Consider the following 16,175-nt stretch of genomic DNA (forward strand, 5'->3'; position numbering starts at 1 on the left):
TGCACTGACCCCTCCTCCAGGAACTCTCTTTTTCATTTTAACGTTAGCCTGGGACTTTGCTAAACTTGTATGTTTGGCTTCTTTTTAACGAGGCAATGCAACGCTCGCTTTGCCTCCTTTCTCTTTTCCAGCATCGGAAGAGCGTGATAGGTGGCAGACCTCACCTGATCAGATGCTGTCCATTCCTGTCCACAACGCTACATAAATCAGGCATGTGTGCAGCAGACACACAAGACCCAAACTATTGAGAAGCCATGTCTCCTTCCAGAGATATGACACACATCCCCCTCTATGAAGATAAGCGTGCCCAAGATATCTAGGCTATTTAAAAAAAACACAGATAAAACTATAAATCACTATGCTGCTCTAGAGTGACAAGTGTTAATTTTCACTTTCAGAGGCATGCTGCACCACAGGTGGCAATAGAACAAGACCTTCAGGTAAATGTACTGATCAGAACAATCCTAGAAGGTTGACCAGAGTTTCCTAAAAAGTCCTCAAATATAATTTTAGAATATGGAAATTACAGAGATAAAATATCTCGGGCAGAAGGCATATTTTTAAAGGGAGAGAAAATAATTGTTCCTCAGGCCATATGAAAGGAGATGCTTCAGTGAATACACATAGGCCACACAGGTATAGAATAATGTAAGCATAGAGCAATAAACATACTTTTCTGGCCCGGCATGAGTCAAAAAATAGAGACCATGATTAACAAAAACACCATATGCCAAGAATGCTGTAATCAACATGCCAAGTATCCAATAATCTCTTACTCAGTGCCAGAGAGATCTTGGCAGACAGTTGCCACTGACTAGTTTGTATGGTAGAAGGACAATTATGTCATTTGTGTTGACTACTGTATTACCACAGGTTCTTTGACTTAGAGAAACTTAAAAGTGCAGACTCAACAGCCGACATCCAGAAACTTAAAGCAGTTTGTGAGGCAGGGCATTGCAGTAACTGTCATTAGTGACAATGAGCCTTTCACAGTTCAAAAAAAGTTGATCGTTTTGCTAGTGCTTGGTGTTTCAGTCACATAACTAAAAGTCTGCATATAACTAAAAGTCTGCATTACCCCCATAACAATGGATTGGCTGAAATGAGAGTCCAAACTGCCAAAAACCTCATGAGACAAATGGAACAATGAGCTCCATATTTAAGTTTGCTTGAGTATTGGAACTCCCAGTTGACAACTTTAAATCACCAGCTAAGCTGTTGATAAGTTGAAGGCTGTGATCCATCCTTCCCAGTACAGTTAGTCAGCTGCAACCACAGGTACCAAACCTAAACCAGGTACAGCCTTGGAGAAAAGAATGTCAGAAGCATCAGGTTAGAACACTATGACAGAGGTGCCAGACTTTTGCAACCCTTGCCTAGTGGCTGTGCAGTCAGGTACCAGCAAGGCGATGGCCTTTGGAAACCAGCTACTGTTCTTAAGCCTGCAAGCACTGACAGATCTTATTATATTCGCAACCCAGAAGGTCACACCTACCAACGTAATCGGCAGCATCTCTTGCACACAAAAGAAGATCCCGTTGCAGATAATATGCAAATTGAGCAGTGCACAACTAAGACAAATGAAGATCAGTCAATTTCAGCCTCATTGGAAAGCCACACAATGAACCCAGTGTAGATGCCACATGGGCTTGACGGGCATCTCAGCTAGGAGAGGGGATGGTTCCTTACCCGGATGGGAGACTACTAATAAGCAGAAAAAAATCCCGGCCAGGGAGAAAGAAGGGATCAGACCCAGAAGGAAGAACCAAAAGGGATGGACAGACATCCCACTGGGAGAGTTTTTATCCCCCCACCACGCTAGATGGCAGAAACCCTGGATGTCAGTGCCCAGTAGGAAACCAGAAAGGCATGCTGGGAGATGCAGTCCGGCAGAGCAGTCGTGCTGGAGTCACTGGGGGCCACGAGAGGGCACAGCAGGGAGACAAGCTCCTGGCTTCCATCGGGCACTCGAAGTACTGTTGTCTGTAATAAAAGGGACAGCACTCACTTATTCAGGCAAGTTGGAGCTGGGAGCTATTGGAACAATGCTTGCGTGGAGGAGGGTCATGTGGTAGGAAGAAAATATTGTGGAGGGAAAACCTGTGGTTTGTGCTTGTGGTAACATATTTGAGAGGATTTGATTAATAAATCAACCTTTATTTGAACCCGGAACTGTGCTAGTGTGTTCGTTTTGGGGTTTATGCTATTGACATCCTGGTTTCTATCACACTAGGTAAACCACAAACTTGCATCACCACCAGGTCAGGTCGAGATGTTTGACCAAGGAAAATTCTTGATCTATGATTGTGAAGAGCATAAAAGTTGAATGTTGTTTAGTTCATATTAATGTTCTGTTATCTGTTTATAATTATTTAAAACATTCAAATATGCAATGACAAGAAATGTCATTGTGTTAAATGCCTTTCTTCACTAGATACCCATTTATTATATAAAATATATACATTAATTATATAGTAAGCCTGCTGTAAGGATCATTGGTACAACATGTTGATACCTATACTTGGTACAACATGTTGATACCTATACTATCAGTTATTTTTGTAGTACAGTACACCCCCAAAATTCGTGGGGGTTAATGTGGTTGGATGTGGTTAAAAAATGCCTTTTAAATGCCTATTTTTATAGTTTAAACTGTAAATACAGTATGCCCCAAAGCACTTTAATTTCGTAGCAAACTCAGCTTAATACATTAATACATTACCTAAAAATTACCTTAATACAGTACCTAAAAACAGAATGTAAACGTAAACCTGTATACTGTACAGTACTGTACTGTTATGTCTCCTGCGGTGCTAGAATGTAAAATACCGATGTTACTGCTATACGTACTGTAATTCATGCAAGCGCGTTTTCTTTGGCATGCGCTGTCATTTTCTTTGTTATAAGTAGAGTAAATACATAATAATTTCATTTATTTAAAATACAGTAAAATGTACGGGTACTTACCAATGATGAATGATATTGGTGATGATTATGAAGTAGTTGTGCAGTATGATGCAGTGGATTTTAAACTCCTCGGGTGGTGCTTCAGGAGGAGTCGTATCTTTGGACGGGTTTTCTTCTGGTGGGGTTTTGTGCTGGCTTTTCTTTATAGGTTTCAGGAACATTGTAATGTCGTTGTCTCCTGTAGTGAACTGCTGGTACAATTTCCTGCTTTCTCATGGATGATGTTACCGTCCAAGGGGATTTTCTTCTTCATGCAGTAGGTGATCCACAATGCTAAGGCAGATTCCATCCTGATGATATTTTTATTCCTTACGGTCGTTACCTTTTTGGCACTATCACAGAAACTTACAGATACGGTACTCCAGATCGCTGCTTCATTCTTCTTTATGTAGCATACGGTGCTTTCATTAATGCCATAGTGGTGCACTACTGCAGCACAACTTTTTAGTTCCCAGAGCAAATCCAATAGTTCAACCTTCTCCTGGAGTGTTTTAAACTTCTTCATGAACTTTGGCTCAGTGCCAGAAACCTTAGAAGGTGCAGAGCGTTTCATCTTGTGCATTTAATAATAACAAAATGAATACAATAACAAAATGGAAAACACAAGGACACTCGGTTGGAGACGCGTCACAGGGCAGCAGTTAATCAGCAGAAAGGAGAAATGAATAACGCTCTCGGATTGGCTACTTTCACCATCCCACACCGTGTTTTCCACAGCGGTGGTAAACCCACTCACCTGGAGACGCGTCACAGGGCAGCAGTCAATCAGCAGCAAGGAGAAATGAATAACGCTCTCGGATTGGCTACTTTCACCATCCCACACCGCGTTTCCCTCAGTGGTTGCTTCCTTTTCTCTCTATAGCACAGTATTGCCACGAAAAAAGCCATTCAAAATTGCAGAGGATATTTGCGCTTTCCGCTAAAACAATTAACAGTTAAGTTCTAAGGAAAATGACTGAGTCCGCGAACCTTGAACCGCGACTTCACGGGGGTCTACTGTATATTGAGAATATTTCAGTTATGTACTTATGTGGCAATGCCATGCAGCTGATTATAATATGTTAATGGTAATAATAATAGAAATTATTTTTTTTGGAAAAGGGGAGATATATTGTTTACAATGTTTGATTTCACAAGATTTATAAGAAATGCAGAACTTCGTATATATATGTGTGATGTGTGAGTTGCTGCCTTGCACCCAAAAGATGAGGCAGAGTCTAAGGACTTCAAGAAAACCAGCTTTCTTCAACTTGAAACATAAACAGCAAGGTTATTTATTGCAGCGGGAGCTACTAATCTACTACACACAGACACAGCAAACAGGCAGACTCAGGGCCAGATCAGTGGCCAATTTATAATGTTCCCTTTATCACCCATTGGGTGGCAGACGTATTGCGTGCGGAGGCAGTGATCTTGAAGTTGCCTCTGTGATGCTGCAGACCTGTGAGGCGCTGTTGAACCTGTGGTTGCCTTGGTGATGGACAAGCAGCCCTCAACGGATGCATCAATTGTGTTTTCGGCAGGATCTCAAAAGGAGTACATCACCAGGGTAAACTACCACCCCCACAAGTAGTACCAGAGAGCCTCTACTGGCCACTTAATCGTTAAACATTCCTTCTCTATGGTTGAGTAATTGTGCTTCCTAAGAGGCAGTTTCCTGCTGAGAAATGTGATGCCGTGTACTTCCCCCTTGAAACAATGAGAAAGCACCACCCCTAAACTGAAAGCACTTGCATCCATCTGTAGAGCAAATTCTTTCAAAACTTCTGGATTCTGCAGAATGGGGTATTGTGAGGTACAAAATCTGTACATTTTGGTTAAGTTTCCATTATATTTTGTTTAAGACAAGACAACAGATGAACTATATTCAGGACAAATCAAAGCATGTCTACTTCCCAGTCATATCTCACTTTTAAAACAGCTGTTCCAACAAAGAATGGAAGACATGCTGGTGGCTCAATTACTTTAAAACCTGAGAAAGGATGGATTATTTTACAGCCTGGGAAAGGAAGATCTTCCGATACCTCGAAGAACATCAAAAAAAGTTTTATCGTTTGGGAAAATGGACAGTGAATTCATTTATCATATTGACAGCCAGTCAATCAGAATATCTAACAATTACTTCTTGCAAAACCCCCCGGTAGAATTTTAGAATAAATATGCCTCGTCTGAGGAGCGATATAGTAAGGAAGTAAGTAAGTAAGGAAGGAGGGAGGAAGAAGAAGGGATGAAGACCTCAGAGGAGAACAGAGCAACATCAATGTGAAGCTGTTTCCATCTGGTCATCAGAAAAGCATCACAAACAACTACGAGTGCAAGATCACAAGCCGCCTGTGTCATTCATCCTTGTTATTTTTACTTTTTCATAAGCTTTTTCTAAAGACTATGTATATCCAGACTTTTCCAACAGTCCTATTTTCTATTATTCTTTGTTCCCGTGGTATTATTATTATTCCTGCAATAAATGCCATGCTGCTTTTAACTTTCTATGCTTTGTCTTAATTTTTAGAGTGATTGAAGTAATAAGTTAGATTTCTTTGAGCACCTGGTGTGGCCAGAGGTTTGCCACTGTGCTGTGAGGTTTATTAAGGCTGCGAGTGAGAGCTCCACTCAATAGTAGGGAACAGTACATAAAGTAAGGCATTCTTGGCTGATAAATGGCCTATAGTCAAGAATGCTGAGCCTTTGTATGTTTAAATGTATTCTTGTAGACCAAAAGTAATATTTAGGTCTAAGATATCATTAAAACATTGTATGTTGTTCGTGCCAATAATAAGTAAGTGCTGAGAGAGTGACAGGCTGTGTTATTCCTAAAGCACTTGTGTGGTTTAAAGTGCTAGAGGTTAATCAGCTGTGTGTGTGTCATTCATGGGGCACTGTTGTGGTTAGGGTCAGTGTGTATGTACTGTAAGTCTAATGAAATCCAAGGAGAGTGACAAGTTGTGTTATTAATAAGGCACTTGTGTGGTTTAAAGTGCTAGAGATTAACCAGCTGTGTGTTTGTCATTCATGGGGCACTTTTGAGTGTCTGTGTATGCGTATAGCTATGTATGTGGGTGTTAATCTTTAAGTGCAACAGTAGACCAATCCGGTAACAAACTTGATGAGTACACTTACCCTTGAAGAAAACAGGTAAAGGGTAAGTAGAGGGCAATACTACGATAATACACTGGGAATGAAGATAAAGTGGCTTTTAAGACTGAGAAGGCTCTATCACAGGCATTGGTCCAGACCATACTAGGATTCATTCTGCCCTTTTGTCATGTCAGTGCAGGGGGCAACCCAATGCCTCTCTGTTTTGGGATGTGGATACACGAGCACCTCCCCCACCTTGTCCATATGAGGCTTGAGGAGACTCCTCCCCAGGAAATAACCAAAAAATGGGTTTCTCTGCACTTCTTAGGGTTAGCTGTTAACTCCGCTAGCCTCAAATTGTCATGCACTGCCTGCAGGCGGTTGAGTTGAGATCTTCAGTCGTTACTGAAAAGGACCACATTGTTGAGATATGCTCCCATGTATGTGGAATGGGAATACAGGATCTAGACAATTAGCCATTGAAAAGTCAACAGCACCCCATGGAGACCAAAAGGGAGCCTGGTGAACATGAACAGCCCAACTGGGGTGAGCTAATCCAGTTTTCTCACAACTAGATTCCTCCAGGGGCACCTGCCAGTACCCTTTAATGTGATCCAGGGTGGAGATATACAAGACTTGCCCAAGTTTCTCCAACAAGTTATCTATACGCGTCATTAGGTATGCATCAAACTTGGAAAACTTGTTTAAGTGTCAGAAATCTATAGAAAACCAGGCTAGGCCATCCAGTTTTGAGACCAGAACAACTGGGCTCCGCCACTTGCTTTTGTGGATAACTGAAATTTGAGCATTTGTTGCACCTCCTTGTGTATCATTTTCTTTGTTGCCTCTGGTAGGCAATACAGTGGCACATGTACAGTAACACCAGGTGCAGTTACAATACAAGGCTGAAAAAACATCAGAGTTCCTTGTGATTAGTGTCAGCAACTCTGCCTTCTGGTCATCCATCAAGTCATCACCAATAGCGACTTCAGTCTGACTGACTGCTGCTGACATGACCAAAGCGTTGTATGGTTCATGCCACTCTTTTAACAGATTAACATGCAATACCTGTGTGGGCTTCCGCCGTCCAGGAATTCTGACTTTATAATTCACTGGACTAATACGCTCTTTCACTACTGCTGGTCCAAGACATTTCACCTGAAAGTTATGTGGAAGGGATCAACACCAGCACCCTATCCCCCTTTTTAAACTTGTGGAGTTTGCTTTTCTTGTCATAATTATGTTTTTGCATCTTCTGTTTGCACTGCATATGTTCCACCACAATAGAGAACATTTTCTCGAGAGAAATGGCTTGATTGACAAATCTCCCCCGTGCGAGGTGCCTTGCGAACCCCCATTCCTCATGAAAAATGTTTAACATCCTGTATGGTTGCTGGCTGAATAGCAATTCGAACAGACTCAACCCAGTGGATACTTGGGGGAACTCCTGAACAGCAAACAGGAGAAAAGGCAACATGGATATCCCAGGAGGTTGGGTTGTTATGGTTTATCACACCGTATCATCTTTTTTCAACTTTTTATTAAACTGTTCAGGCCATTCATCTGAGGAAGACAAACAATGGTGCTCAATTGCTTAATTGAAAGTCTCTCACACAGCTGCTTTATGACACGAGAGATGAAGTATGTGTCCTGGTCAGTCAAAATCTTGCACAGGATGCCAATATGCGTGAACATTTCCAAAACAGCTTTAGCAACAGTCTGTGCATTCACCCTCCGTAGAGTGGCTACTTCAGGGTATCTTGTTGCATAGTTAACCAACACGAGCATATACTGAAAACCATTTTTACTCTTGGGGAGTGGGCCCACAATATCTAGTCTAATCCTCTAAAAGAGAACATGCAAAATAGGCATTGATGAAAGGGGAGCCCTAACAGGTCTATGAGCACAAACAATCTGGCAGTCGAGACGTGCCCTGCAAAGGTGCTTCACATCCCAGCCCATATTCAGCCAATAAAAGTGTTTCAAAATGCATTCCCTCCTTTTCTCTGCACCAAGATGACCACCCAAAATGTGGGTGTGAGCAATATTTAAAACCATCTCACTATGCCCACTTGGCACCACCAACTACTTGATCTACCCATCCCCCATGCAATCAGAAATCACCCAACACAAGGAACCATCCTTAATTAAAAACTGTGGTGTTTTAAAGTTCAGGTCCCCTCTCTCCAGCTAGTAAGAGTAATTTACGACATGGGCTTGTTTGAATAAAAAATCTGTTGGCTCGTTGTAGGCTGGCAAACTCTGTCTGAGTAGCAGTCTCTGCTTCCTCTGCACCCGACCCAGCATTGTGTTCATCATGCTCACCCTTCTCTGCTCTTTTATCAGGGTCCATAGTGGGTAACCAGTCTGGGGAGGTTGCCGGTACGAGTGATAGGTGGGTAAAGACCACCAGCTGTCCCGGGTTCTCACTTGAGGATTCATCTCCTACCTCACTGGACCACTCAGGTTCAATTTGAAATCCAGCTCCTTGATTGATGTCAAATCCGGCTCCCTCTCTATCTACTACAGAGGGAGGTGCTCTGCAGGTGGCCAAGACCCATGGAAAAAGGGCATTCCTCTTCCCTATTAAAAGAGGCAAGGGTGAAGTGTCTGATATGGCAGATCAAATCTTAAAGTTTTTAACTTTAAATTTCAGAGCGAGTAAGATAGTCTCATATGTTTTAATATCCCCACAAACACAGCATGTCTGATTATTATCAGCATTAGTATTATTATCAGAATTATTATTATTATTATCAGCATTATTATTATCATCAGTATTATTATTATTATCATTATCAGCACTATTATTATTATTTATTATATTATATTATTATTTTCAGCATTATATTATTATTATCATCAGCATTAATAATATTATTATTGTTATTAGCATTATTATACATATATTTTTTATTTACTTATTTATTGCTTTATTTTTATTTATTTATATATATATATATATTTTTTTTTTTTTTCAGATTAAATTATACATTTATTTACTTAACTAACTCACATGAAGGCACCATACATTAGCTAATCACACACACAACTATGGGTACACTAAGGTTTGTCAGTTGGAATGTTCATGGAACTGGCTCTAGAGAGAAGAGATTAAAGATTTTTGATCAGCTTAAAAGACTGCAGGCAGATGTTGTCTTATTACAAGAGACTCATAGGTCTGCCACAGTTGCAGATGAACTTAAAACATCTGAGTTTCCCAGACTGTTCTCTGCCGCCTATAACTCTAGACAAAGAGGTGTAGCTATTTTAATACACAAAAATACAAATTTCAAAGTATTGGACACAGTCTCAGATCCAGATGGTAGATTTATAATACTAAAACTATCTATACAAAATCAAAGCTTATGTATTGTTAGCATATACTGTCCAAACATAGATGACCCCGCATTCTTTCATAATTTTTCTCTGTACTCTCCGAACACTTGGACTGTCCACTTATACTTGCGGAGATTTTAATTTTGGATGGATCATTCTTCAGACAGGCTCAGTACAGCTGGGACTCAGCGCATTGGCATTCCACTAATATAGTCAAACAGTATATGAGTGATTATGGGCTTTGTGATGCATGGCGATCTTTTTATCCCAGCCGTAGAGAGTATACTTTTTTCTCACATGTTCATCACTCTCACTCACGTTTGGACTATTTTCTAGTCAGCAGCTCATTATTGGCTGACATTTCAGACACTGAGATACACCCTATAGTTGTCAGCGATCATGCTCCAGTTTCTTTAACTCTGTTAAATAAGAAAACAATCCCATCAGGTAAAACTGGAGGTTTAATACGTCACTGCTTAAAGATGAAGGTTTTGTGGAATATTATAAAAAAGAGTGGGCTTTATATTTAGAACACAATGACATTCCTGGAACATCAGCATCTGTTCTCTGGGAGGCAGGGAAAGCAGTGATGAGAGGTAAAATAATTTCCTTCTCATCACATAAGAAAAAAATAGAAAACAAACGTATTCAGGAATTAGAAGAAATCATTAAGTCTCTAGAGGCATCCCCAGAAGAAGAATTACAAAACAAATTGCGTAAAAGTAAACTAGAACTTAAAGGAATTATTGACAAAAACACAATTTTAGCACAAAGACTACGAATAGAAAACTTTGAACACGGTAATAAATCAGGCAAGTTTTTAGCCAACCAGTTAAAAATAAACAAAGAGAAAACTGCCATATCTGCTGTTAAAGACTCAACTGGGAATATAGTATATGACCCTGAAAGAATAAACAACACTTTCAGAGATTTTTACAAAACCTTGTACTCACCACAGATTAACCCATCAGATAATGAGATCAATGAGTTTCTAGACAGGATAATACTTCCTAAATTATCAGATAGCCAAGCTACAGTCCTGGACTCGCCATTAACATCAGATGAGCTTCAGGAAGCTCTTAACTCCATGCCTAATAGGAAGGCTCCAGGTCCAGATGGGTTTCCAGCAGAGTTCTACAAAGAATTCTGGATCATTCTGGCTCCAACATTCTTCAGAATAATGTGTGAAATAGAAGAAAATGGTAGACTACAGCCAAACATGAATTCAGCCAACATTAGTCTCCTGTTAAAACCAGGCAAAGATCCTATATTTCCTACCAGCTATCGCCCAATTTCTCTTATTAATGTTGACCTGAAAATAATTTGTAAAGCCCTTGCAAAAAGATTAGAGAAGGTAACCCCTTTCATAATACATCCAGACCAAACTGGTTTCATTAAGGGGAGACATTCATCCACAAATTCACGTAGATTACTCAACTTAATAGACTTTTCTTATAGCAGAAACATGGAAACCAGTATATTATCTCTCGATGCAGAAAAGGCTTTTGATAGAGTTAACTGGAAGTTCTTATTTGCAACTTTACATAAATTTGGTTTTGGAAACTTCTTCATAAACTGGTTAAAAATTTTATACAGTTCACCAACAGCATGCGTCAGGACAAATGACCAAACATCAGATAGCTTCTGTCTTCAGAGGGGGACCAGGCAGGGATGCCCTCTCTCCCCCTCGCTATTTGCTATCTTTATTGAACCACTAGCAGCAGCAATCAGGCAAACTACAGTTATTAAAGGCATAAAGTGTAAGAACATAGAACATAAAATCAGTCTTTATGCAGATGACGTGTTACTTTATCTTCAGAATTCTCAATCCTCTCTCTCCCAGGCAATTGAACTAATAAACTCCTTTTCAAGAGTTTCAGATTATTCAATAAACTGGTTAAAATCCACAGTTCTTCCAATTAATTTCTCTTTGTCAATTCCCTTAATACACAATTGGAATCAGGGAATATTACATACCTGGGCATTCATGTGTCTCCCAGGCTGGCAGATCTAACTAAACTAAACTACATCCCACTATTAAAGAAAGTGGAAGATGATCTTGCTAGATGGAAATCCTTACCGATATCACTTATGGGGAGGGTTGCCACAATTAAAATGATGGTTTTACCAAGAATCAATTACTTATTTTCTATGATCCCAAACAAGCCATCATCTGATTGGTTTAGATCCCTGGACTCCTCCATCACTAAATTCCTTTGGAAGGATAAACCTCCACGAATTAGCTTAAAAACACTACAGAAGACCAAAGATAGAGGAGGGTTGGATCTACCCAACTTCTATCATTATTTCTTAACCAACAGGCTCCAATATATACCAAGATGGTTACAACATAACCCGCTGGATGAGTCCTGGTTAGATGTAGAACAGACACTTTGCAATACTATAGAGCTTTCGGACCTACCGTTTATTAGCTCAAAAATAAGAAAGCATGAAAGCTTTAAAAGTATTAATATCAGTACCTCACTGACAGCATGGTGGGAATATCTAAAAATGACGGAGTCTTCACTAATTCCATGCAGACGCACACCCATCTGGAATAATCCTGACATATTGCAAAACAATAAAATGATGAACCTCCCATACTGGAAAAGTAAAGGAATTCTATACATGGAACACATAGTTGAAGGATTGGATTTCATTCCATTTAACAGAATAGTCTCCCAATTTGGGATAGACAAGAATAGATTTTAGAATATCTCCAAATTAAATCAGTAGTTAAAGAAAAATTTAAGCTTAAAGTAGAATTACAAACACCATCAAGGGTATTAGACTTCTGTAATCTCAAACACCCCAAATTACTGTCTAAAGTATATAAAACATTGACCAAAATAGATGATACAATAGCAATTCCTATAGGCAAATGGGAGGAGGATCTATTAGTTAGCTTTGATCAGACTTTCTGGTCCCAAACCTGTTTAAAAACTTTTAAAACGATCAGAAACCCCAATTTACAACTAATTCAATACAAAATTCTACACAGAGTACACTATACAGGTCATCGGATGTTCAGGATGGGATTTGTGCCATCTGACACCTGCACACACTGCACAGACAACATTCCTGACAGTTATATCCACGCACTGTGGTCATGTCCACCTGTTCAGGGATTCTGGTATAGAGTATGTGAAGACCTGTCAAAGTGTCTGAAATGTGATATCCCAACTTCCCCCTCATTTTGCTTGCTGGGGAACCTAGAGGATGTCCCGATTGAAACAAATTTGGTTCACGTGGTTCTCACTGCCATATGCATCGCTAAGAAAACTATCCTCATAAACTGGAAAAACAAAGATAATCTTTGCATTAACCAGTATAGAAATCTTTTATTGGATCATATTACACTTGAGACAGCCTCTGCCTCCACTTCAAATCAATCTCTCTGGGCTCCTTTGATCGGTTCCATCACATAGCGATGATGGAGGGTCATTGATATGGTCCTGCGGGATGCTGTGGTTGATGTGGTGGAGAGTCTGAGCTTGGAGTATCTGGAGGATCCCTGGGGTGGGTTCACTAGGGGGGTCTTGGGCTGGGGGCTGCTGCCCGACTCTGGTGGTGCTTGGGTTACCTCCGGGGGTGGGCTTCTGGTGGTTGTGTGTGGGCCTTAGGGGGGTCTTGACGGTGGCTGCGGTCGCTGCCTAGTGGCTGCAATGCCCCTGGGTTGGTCTGGGTGTGGGCCTGGTGGCTTAGGGTTGGGGCGGCCGTCCCCGGATGGGGATATGGGTGGGGCCTTGGGGATTGGGTCCTGGCATGTACGCTGCCGGGAAGAGGGCCGGAACATGCGGCAGTGGATGCCCGGGAGGGGGAGGATCCAGCTTTACCTGGGTGTCTTATGTCTTACTTAATCTGAATGTTGAGTAAATGTGGGGATGGGAGTAAATATTCTGCTGGGGTGGTGTGGGTTGGTGGCCTCAGACTCCGTGGGGCTCTGTGATGCTGCTGCTTCGGGCCATGGCTAGATAGGCTGGGGCCTCCGTGCCCCGGGTGGATTTTGGGAGCGGAGGTGCCTATTGGGGCCAGTAGGGGAGCTGGCTCCCTGGAGGGCTCAGGCCCCTCAGCCGTTCCTCCCCATCCTCAGACATTTCCCTCCTCCTGCTCCTTCACATCATCACACAAACATGCACATAGGGCCTTGGGGTGTGGGTAAGTCAGGGGTGCGGTATGGATCCCATTTCCGCAGTCCTGTGGCAGCCTACACCCCAATTTTATTTGCACATTAAACACTTCCACAAAAACATTCCACACAAATGCACACTTAGGGCCTTGGGAGTGGGCACACTCAACGGCATCCGGTGGGGAAATTTCAGCCTCACTCCGAGTGCGGTGTCCACTTCCAATTTTAAACTGCACCTAGTCACGGAGAGTTTTGGGGGGGAGGTGGGGCTGTGTGTTGGCATCAGCTGGTGTAGGCCACATGGTGCCGGCACTGCCCCCCCCAACCACAAAATGCACCTTATCAGCACACACCAACACTACATTAGAGCAGGCGGAGGGAGACTAGAGGTCTTATTACACCTCTGTTCTCAGTTAGCTGTCCGGGGCTGGAGGCTAGGAGTGGGAGCTGGCCGTCTGCCTGTGGTCTGGAGTGGTGGGTTGCTTTGCTCTGCGTTGGACGGGGGTGCCTGCTCACTATTACCCCTGCGGAACGGGGCTAACTCTGGCGTCCAGGAATGGCTGTACCTCAGGTATGGCAGCACCGGGACCAGAGTTAGGTAGGTGTGTGTGGGGAGTGTGAATGGGTGTCTGGCGTACATCCTTGTAAGTCTTGGGTTGTATGTGTATGTGAGAGCATGAGGGAGGGAGTGTATGACTGTGTTTGTGTGTGACTGTATATGTCAGGTGGGGTTTTGGACTCCTCCCCTCTCCTGGGACATCTGGCAATACTACAACATCTTTGCCTACCCTCCCCTGCCTTAAGCATCTGTCTGGTCGCTCCCGGTGGCTGCCTGGTGGGATCTGGTTCCCTGGGCTCTGTTGGATCCTCGGCGGGTGGGTGCCCTGGGTCCCGGGCTGCTGGGTTCCGGGCCCGGCCGACTCGGGGGGAGCGGCTGGGGGCGGGCCTGAGGGCTTGCCGTTGATATCTCCGGGACTCTGCCGGCTGCTGGTTGTGACCCCGGGGTGATCCTCTGCGCATCTCGAGTGGGGGTTGGGGCTTCTCTGGTGACGGCCTCCCTGGGGTCTCCACGCTCTGGGGTGACCGCTGGATCTCTGGGCTTGGAACTCCCTCCATCTTCCGCACGTTTTGGGGGCAGGTCTGTGGCCCTTCACACTCACTATTGGATGCTCCTATAAAGAAACCTTACATATACAAGCGTGCATACGTACACAGGAGCTCACATGGTGATTTCATAAGTATGACTTGGACATCTTCAGCACATGATCTAAGGTTGTGGTGGCCTAAATGCCTTAGTTTTAATACTGTATGATTGTCAGCAAACATTTTTACTTTTATATATCTTCATGTAGCTGATGCAGCAATGTTTTTGTCTTGTGGTTTGTTTTTTTTCCCCCCCTCTCTTTCTGCAGGTCTAGAAGCGGATTCTGGTTCATTTATTGTTTATTCTATACGAAAACCCCCCCTTCCCCCTTTACCTCCATCTCTTCCTTCTCTCTCTTCTTTTTCTTTCACTTTTGTCTCCGTGTCCGTTCGAATCTTAAAACATCTGAAAATATTTTTAATAAAGTTTTGGTATCAGGCGTGACGTCAGCAGAAGCTGTAACGCTCCACCTGAGAGAAAAACTGTAAGGCTAGTCGCCAGCATTCAGACATCAATTCTGACCCACCCTGTTGGGGAGGGTCTGAAAAGGGTTCAAAACTCTCATAATATGTGCATGCTGGGAAATAAAAAGTTAAGCATTATCTAAATAGAGCCTATGGTGTGCGACTGTCATCTTTAATATCCAAAAAGGAAACATGACAGCCAAAACACTTATAGATTAAATAAAGCATTTATTAAACCATGCACCTTTCCAAATTCTACATTTGCAAAAAACAGTTATAATATACACAAAAACATTCTTCCTCCTTCTCTCCTCCCATTTAGTGTTGCTCACTGCCTTCCGACTCCAATGTGAGGTGGCGGGCTTCTTTTCAAGCTGTACCCAGAAATGCTACAGGTGCCATGCTGTGTCTTTCTAAAACCATTTATGGTGCATATAGAAAGTAGGAAGGTCCTTCCCTGACAGCACCCTCTATCTGCACCCATGGACCCCAACAGAGTTGCACTTCTGGACTCCAACTCCAAAACAATCTTGCAGATGTTCCAATTAGGCTGCCACATGAGGACCACAGCCACCTGACATATGGAGAATAGAACTGCTCTCAGCTCCCGGCTTCTGCTGGTCCAAACAACATATTAGTGTGACCGGACACAATATTATTTCTTTTTCCAGCCGGTAAACTCATCTGTCCTTCTGTTCTGGCTTCTGTCTTGGTAAGAAACTGTCCTCCATCTTGGCCGGGATGCCTGTTCTCCCACACACACTATTTTGTGAGATTTTTTAACTCTTTTGAGACCCTCCCCAATGGGGCGATACACCGAAACGTTATTACCACTTCTGTTGAGGGCTACTTGTCTGTTGCCAAGGCAACCACAGGTTCACAGCACCAGAGAGGAAACGACAAGCTCACCACCTCCTTGCACAATGTGTCTGTCACCCGATGGATGAGGCCGGGAACATTATAACTTGGAGACTGACTTGGCCCCGGCCCTGTCCATTTGCTGAGTCTTTGTGTGGTAGTGTAGTAGCCCCACTGCAATAAATAACCTTGCTGTTCC

Source organism: Polypterus senegalus, chromosome 17 (assembly GCF_016835505.1).
Source record: "Polypterus senegalus isolate Bchr_013 chromosome 17, ASM1683550v1, whole genome shotgun sequence".
NCBI lineage: Eukaryota > Metazoa > Chordata > Cladistia > Polypteriformes > Polypteridae > Polypterus > Polypterus senegalus.